The 7,436-nt window shown below is 44.3% G+C and overlaps 1 long non-coding RNA gene across 1 annotated transcript; it reads left to right on the top strand.

Annotated features, from left to right (window-relative positions):
- The first annotated feature begins 794 nt into the window (after positions 1-794).
- On the top strand, positions 795-3,559 carry LOC308593409. Its single transcript, XR_014010948.1, has 2 exons — positions 795-1,263; positions 3,341-3,559. It is a non-coding gene; the product is annotated as an uncharacterized lncRNA (long non-coding RNA).
- The last annotated feature ends 3,877 nt before the right edge of the window (positions 3,560-7,436 follow it).

Below are 7,436 nucleotides of genomic sequence, written 5' to 3'. Positions count from 1 at the left end.
TGCTAGAGCAAACGTGTTTTCTGTTGTTAGACATGGCTCAAGTCCCTGACAGGGAGAGTGGAGAAATTTGGTTCAGTTTCCGAAACAATGGATGAATAGAAGCACAGCCATTCTTCAAAATTCAACCTAGCTAAAGTGTGCATAAAGGTAAAGGTAAAGGGACCCCTGACCATTAGGTCCAGTCATGACCGACTCTGGGGTTGCAGCGCTCATCTCGCTTTATTGGCCGAGGGAGCGGGCGTACAGCTTCTGGGTCATGTGGCCAGCATAACTAAGCAGCTTCTGGCGAACCAGAGCAGCGCATGGAAAAGGCAGTTTACCTTCCCGCCAGAGCGGTACCTGTTTATCTACTTGCACTTTGACGTGCTTTCGAACTGCTAGGTTGGCAGGAAAGTGTGCATAAATATATACATGTATTAATATTGTCTTTTTATGTTGTGAACCACTCTAAGATCTACATATGAAGGGTGCTACAGTATACAAATTTTAATGATGAAGAAGAAGAAGAAGAAGAAGAAGAAGAAGAAGAAGAAGAAGAAGATAATGTAGACGTAAATGCACTATCTTGCAAAAAAAGGAGTTTAATAGGCAAAATTGCATACAAATTTGCGCTAATTTGCTTATTAATTTCCACAAGGACTTTAAAAACAAAGCAGAAGCTGATGTGGAAAACTGAATGTAAGATTGGAAAATTAGAAACAGAAAAACAGAAATTGACAAACTCTCCCTTCTCTAATCTCTGATCTCTATCCAGAAATCAGCTGCAAAGGGCTGAGCCTAGCATCAAGTTGTCTTCACCAAATAGTTTCTTTGGTGTAGGGTGTGGACTCTTTCGATAGCTGTTAGATCTTTTGATCTTGAAAAACACTGAGGTTTGGTTTGTTTCCTTTGAAGTGTCTAGGAGATAAAGGCTGTACTCCAGAGGAATTTAGGCAAAGTTCCATTGGCTTCCATGAGAGTTTGATGTAGCAAGTTATATCTGGGTTGGAACCAAAACATTTAATTGAATTTCTTGCATGGAAATGGCTCATCAGTTCCTGTCTGCATATATCTTCAGGGTTATCACGACATTTTCCCAAGGTGCATTGGGAAGTTAGATAAAGAATGCTCAGCTCCCAGCTCCCAGCTTGTCGCGTCAGTCAGTCAGGAAGTCTGTCCACAGATTTGAACCAAACAATGGCTTGTTCCAAATGGGATTAGCAAAAGCATTATTGGGCACAAATGCTATCTGATGGCATGAAATCTTGCGAAGGATCATATGAGGTGACAGTTGCAAATATTTCGTGTGTGTGTGTGTGTGTGTGTGTGTGTGTGTGTGTGTGTGTGACATGTTAGATCAAGTCATTTGCTTCTCAACACAGATTGGGTAACATTGAGCCTAGGCTGCTTCACAATGCATGTAGGGAATGTTGGTGTTAAACTCACCAGAACAGGGCCATCAATAAATGAAATTGTATCCTTTGCAGCTTTGCTCAATTGTATTAGTGATTGCGAGCAATTTATTCTGTCAGTTCCACTTTGCAGTGCACCTGTTATCTGTTATATGTGTGGTAGAGTCTAGTGATGTGTTGCAGCATAGAGGAAAACCACTTCAGTCATTCGTATGATTTTAAGAATGGCCAAGATAATATTAAAAATCTCATGGATATGTTGGGGTTTGGTCAGAGATCTTCAGCCTTGGGTCCTCAGATGCTGCTGGGTTACAACTCCCATAATCCGCAGGCATCTTATTCCATGGTCCAATGATGTATCCCAACATCATCTGAGGATCTAAGGGTGAATAATAATAATAATAATAATAATAATAATAATAATAATAATAATAAATTTTGTTTATATCCCGCCCTCCCCAGCCGAAGCCGGGCTCAGGGCGGATAACAACAATAAAACAGTACAAAAGTACAGCACAAACAGCACTGAAGGCCAGTGGGATAGGTTTAGAGCAGGAGGAGCCAACATGGTGACCTCCAGAGATGTTCCCATCAATACCACATTGGTTACTCTTGACTTATGGGGCTGAGCGTTGTGTAAGGCTTGTGGAGTCCAGTGTTGTAGGGGCAGGATGTTCCTCTGACAACTTGCTCAGCACTTCTATGGGGTATAGCGTGTTCTCACTAAAGGAGAGCACGTGTTGCGGATGGGGCCTAGCAAGACACCCCATAGTTGCCAGGCAGGATAAGATAGAGGGGCCAGACAAGGATTGGCTGTTTGTGTTGCTGGGGTAAAATTGATGTTGCCAATTTGGGGGTGGGAACAGAGGTTATTTAAACAAGGTTCACAGCAAGCTGCTTTCTCTTTCGATATGGGAACCGGATCACCCGCCCGCCCTCCCTTTTGGGCTTGTGCTTTGACCTTGCTATGCCTGTCATGGGGTCGTCCGCCTTGGTGCGGGGGCCTGGTAGGAATTTTTCCATTTGGCTGATTAGTGTGTGCCATTTGGTTTTTGCCTACTGCGTAGCAAATCGTCACAACTTGTAAGGTTGGCAGTTAGGCATTGGTTTAAATTGGTTGGTGGAGGGGTATGGATTGGCTGTGCCTGCCCCTCCAATGCTGCTGCTGCATGGGAATTCCGTTAAAGGAATTCTGGGGCTTACCATCCCCTTGTCCAAACCCCTGGAATCGGGTGCGGGCCGCGTAAGACCCCAAGGAGCAAGCAGGGAGGAACTGATGGGTCTGTGTCGCAGCCCCAGTTGCCCTGATCTTGTTCCTCCACACTGACTCTCGCTGGAATCCGGGAGTCAGTGCTGTCCCCCAAGGCGGGGGGGACAGCTAGTCATAACCAATGCCTAAGCAACCACTCACAATTTGTATGTTTAATAAAGTTGTGGCCAAAATTATGCCAAAAACCTTAAACAAAAATTTATGAGTGATGTGTGAGTTATTGGGGTAGGGGTGTTTTGGGGGACCTCAGCACGCAACTGGATTTGCACCCCAGGTCACCGAACTCCTCACCAGAATCAGAAATTTATTGGGGCCCCAAATCCATCCCTCCATCCTGCTAGGATCCACACCAAGGTCTCTCAGCTCCTCCTATTGGCCCTTGAGTTTTGACTATCTACTCCATTGCAGCTCCATGGTGCTCATGCAAGTTGGGAGTTCCCTATTCTCCTCACAGAGCTATAATTTACAGAGCTCCCTGGAAGAGGGATAGAATGTTAAATCACTCTAGGAGTGAAGGGAACAGGGTGTTAGAGATATTGGTTTAATTTGCATAAAATGCTATGTTTGTATGTATTGAAAACTTATGCTCAAGCTTGTGTTAGGCAGGAGGTTTGTCTCTAGCTAATGTGGTAAGATGACTCATCCTGGAAACTCAAGCAGAGATCTCTCTCATCGGCAGGAAGATGAAACTGGAGAACTCGCGCACTGGAAGCCAACGGCAGTAGAAGCTCAGCTCAGCGATCCTGAACAAGCAAGTTGCTTGCGTAGGATCTCTCTCTGGGACCAGAGAGGAAAGTTCTTGGACTGCAATTAAGGACTGAAAGGATAGAACCACATTGCAACATTTTATTTTGTAATTAGTTTAAGACTGTTTTGCAGTAAAACTTTTTGGAACTCATTCTTGTGGTAGAACTCATTCATTTGTCCAGATCAGGGATTCTGCTTGTAGCACCTCTAACATAGGACATTCCTGAAAACTCTCAGCAGCATTAGCAAACTACTGTAGGTGTGGGGAGCATTAATATTATAATGGTGCTTTTAAACAGGGGTTTATTAATGCGTCATTTAATGTGTTTATTAATGTGTGGGGACACAGTCCTTTTCATCCCATTATCTGAGGATCTTCCTGTTTCTGAGGCAGGTCACGAGAGAACTCCTTCCACCTGACTTGTTTGGGGTTCTGTTTCTTAACATTTGTTGTTCCGAAAGATGTCAACCATTTCAGAGATATTAAACTGAGCAGCAGCTATATAACAACAACAACAATTTATTTAAAACCCGCCCATCTGGCTGGGTTCCCCAGCCACTCTAGGCATCCCCCAACAGAATATTAAAAACACGATAAAACATCAAACATTAAAAACTTCCCTAAACATGCATGAAACAATAACCTGTAATCTGTGTTGCACAGTTTTTGCATATTAATATTATGGCATAATTATAAATCTATTCTTATCCTTTCTGGAGGCAGAGAGCAAATATTCCATGCTTGATTCAATCAGTCTCCTTATAACCAAGGAGGTTATTTTGCACTTCAGTCCAAAACCAAATGAAACCCTGATCTTACAGGGGTCATTCACATTTCTTTTGTTGATTTCCCATGCTAATGAGCCAATATAGCCCACCACTTTCTTTCGCAGTGGAAAAGCACATGCATTGCATACAAAAGGTCCCAGGTTCAGTTCCCAGGATCTCCAGGTAGGGGTAGTTTATTCCCGTTTTCATTACTTTTTCCTGTTAAGTTCTGCATTATATTTGAGCTTTCACACAACATAAGAGCCACTTCTGGAACTATAGTGGAATATATAGTGGAATATATATATAGTGCAGGTTTAGTGCTCATAACTATGTAATTTGCTTCCAGGGAAAAAATTCTGTTTGCAAATAATATGGAAAGGAGTGCTAAAGCTGCGCTAAATTCTGCTATACAGTGGTACCTTGGGTTACAGATGCTTCAGGTTACAGACTCAGCTAACCCAGAAATAGTACCTTGGGTTAAGAACTTTGCCCCAGGATGAGAACAGAAATTGCACGGCAGCGGGAGGCCCCATTAGCTAAAGTACCTCAGGTTAAGAACCGTTTCAGGTTAAGAACGGACCTCCAGAATGAATTAAGTTCTTAACCCGAGGTACCATTGTAGTTACAAGTTGCTCACACTTGTAATACCAATCCCCTGAATATTTCATGAAAAATTGAGAGTTTGTGGCAAATTGAATGGAATATGTTTCCATTGTCTTTTTTCTTTAATTACCTTGGCCTAACATTTTTTGGGACGTGGGTGGCGCTGTGAGTTAAACCACAGAGCCTAGGACTTGCTGATCAGAAGGTCAGCGGTTCGAATCCCTGCAACGGAGTGAGCCTCCATTGCTTGGTCCCTGCTCCTGCCAACCTAGCAGTTTGAAAGCACGTCAAAGTGCAAGTAGATAAATAGGTACCGCTCCGGCGGAAAGCTAAACGGCGTTTCCATGCACTGCTCTGGCTCACCAGAAGTGGCTTAGTCATGCTGGCCACATGACCCGGAAGCTGTACGCCGGCTCCCTCGGGCAATAAAGCGAGATGAGCTCCGCAACCCCAGAATCGGCCACGACTGGGTCAGGGGTCCCTTTACCCTTTACCTTTAACTTTTTAAAAACAAAACAAAAAGAAAACATTTTAACATGTGTTCTGTGTAATGATCACTGGTGTATGTGCAAAACAAATTATGGGATGGCTCAGCGGTCTGCTGACCGGTCCTTTACATTTCTTTATCCATACAAAAGTGTCCCAGGGGGGTGCTGTTACCAGTCCCTTCCTCATCCCTAGTGTTTTGGAACAGGACCGTTTTGTTTCAAAACACATGCTTTCCGTGCAAAATGTAGAGTGGGGAACAGCCGAAACATTTCTATTGCTCTGGAGAGGAGAAGGATTAAAATTCTGCATTAGCACAAAACAACAGTTTGGTCAATGAGGTGTTAAGCTTCACGTGGCGGCAATGTGCAGTGGCAGAGAGCCAAGCAGCCTCTTTGTAATGAATCTGGTCCACTTTAAACTGCAGGTGAGGGATCTCATGACCAAATGCATTTAAAAGAAAAAGAAGCTTTATAGTAAAGGTAAAGGGACCCCTGACCATTAGGTCCAGTCGTGACCGACTCTGGGGTTGCGGCGCTCATCTTGCTTTATTGGCCAAGGGAGCTGCTGAAAAGCTTCCGGGTCATGTGGCCAGCATGACTAAGCTGCTTCTGGCGAACCAGAGCAGCGCACGGAAACGCCGTTTATCTTCCCACCGGAGTGGTACCTATTTATCTACTTGCACTTTGACGTGCTTTCGACTGCTAGGTTGGCAGGAGCAGGGACCGAGCAACAGGAGCTCACCCCATCACAGGGATTTGAACCGCCGACCTTCTGATTGGCAAGTCCTAGGCTCTGTGGTTTAACCCACAGCGCCACCCTCTAGAAGCTTTATACACATGCATTTAAAAAAAAGGATCTCAAGAAGACTAGATGAGGAGCTTTTCATTACATTCATTGGGTATGCAGCAGGAAGGCTGTAGCTTAGTGGTAGATCATCTGCTTTGCAAGCAGAAGGTCACAGCTTCAATCCCCAGCCTCTTCAAGTAAGCAACTTCAGGTGACAATATTCTGCCGTCCTCAGGTATGGTGGATGATGTCCTATTGCCAGTGTTGAAGTAGATGCAACTGCAAGTCCCGACAGATTCTGTGCATGGGATGAGGGCAGCACCATCTTATCCTTTGCCTCAGGCAGCCCATTGTTTTGCTCTAGCCCTGTATATCTAGGAAAATGTGGGACATTAAAAAATGGTGGCCACCCTGCCAGGGCCTTGCAGAGCCAGGCAGAGGCCCAGGCCAGGTAGATAATGTGGCCCCCCCCCCCTTATTTTTTTGCCCTGGGATAACTGAAATCTTATAAATAAGTAAGTATATAAATAATTTTCACAAAAGTTATGCTGAATGTGCTGACCGAGGCCCCCTTTGGAATCGGAGGCCTGGGCCAAGTGGTACATATGGCCCCCCCTCTGTTGGGCCTGCACCCAGCTCTGAATAGGTACCATATTTTTTGCTCTATAAGATGCACCAGACCACAAGACGCACCTAGTTTTTGGAGGAGGAAAGCAAGAAAAAAATATTTTGAATCTCAGAAGCCAGAACAGCAAGAGGGATCACTGCGCAGTGAAAGCAGCAATCCCTCTTGCTGTTCTGGCTTCTGGGATAGCTACGCAGCTATCTACGCACACACATTTCCCCTTACTTTTTAGGAGGGAAAAAGTGAGTCTTATAGAGCAAAAAATATGGTAAGTGTTTGTGCCTTGCTAGCGCACTGGAGAAGAGACTACCTACAGACACTATGTCAAGGTCTCCTTCTAGTTTAGCCAGCAACTTCAGATGACAACTTAAAACATACATGGATATTTGGGCATCTGGCACATAGCTGGAGTGGAGACTGTAGCCCAAATATTGCTGACTGCTGCATTGTTTTTTATTGCTGGTGTTGATTTTAATCAGTGTTTTATGTTGATTGGATTTTTATGGCTGTTGTTAACCAATGCAGGCTCCTACAGGAGGAAGGTGAGGGTATAAAATCTATATAATAAATCAGCAGCAGTAGCCAGCTGTCTGGAAGCAGCTTAAGAGATGGCTCCAGTTCTGTGGTTTTCCTCTCAGCGATGGAGAAAGGAAACTTTGCATGTGCTCAAATGCTCTGTATCTGTCGGCCAGTTGAAACAACGTCTCCAGTAAGAAAGCCGAGTAGATTGAATCAAGAGCCAACTAGAGCATCA

Source organism: Podarcis bocagei (assembly GCF_964188305.1).
Source record: "Podarcis bocagei genome assembly, chromosome: 8".
Classification (NCBI taxonomy): Eukaryota; Metazoa; Chordata; class Lepidosauria; order Squamata; family Lacertidae; genus Podarcis; species Podarcis bocagei.
The sequence above is the reverse complement of the archived record's forward strand: the minus strand, read 5'-3'. Positions and strand labels throughout refer to the sequence as shown.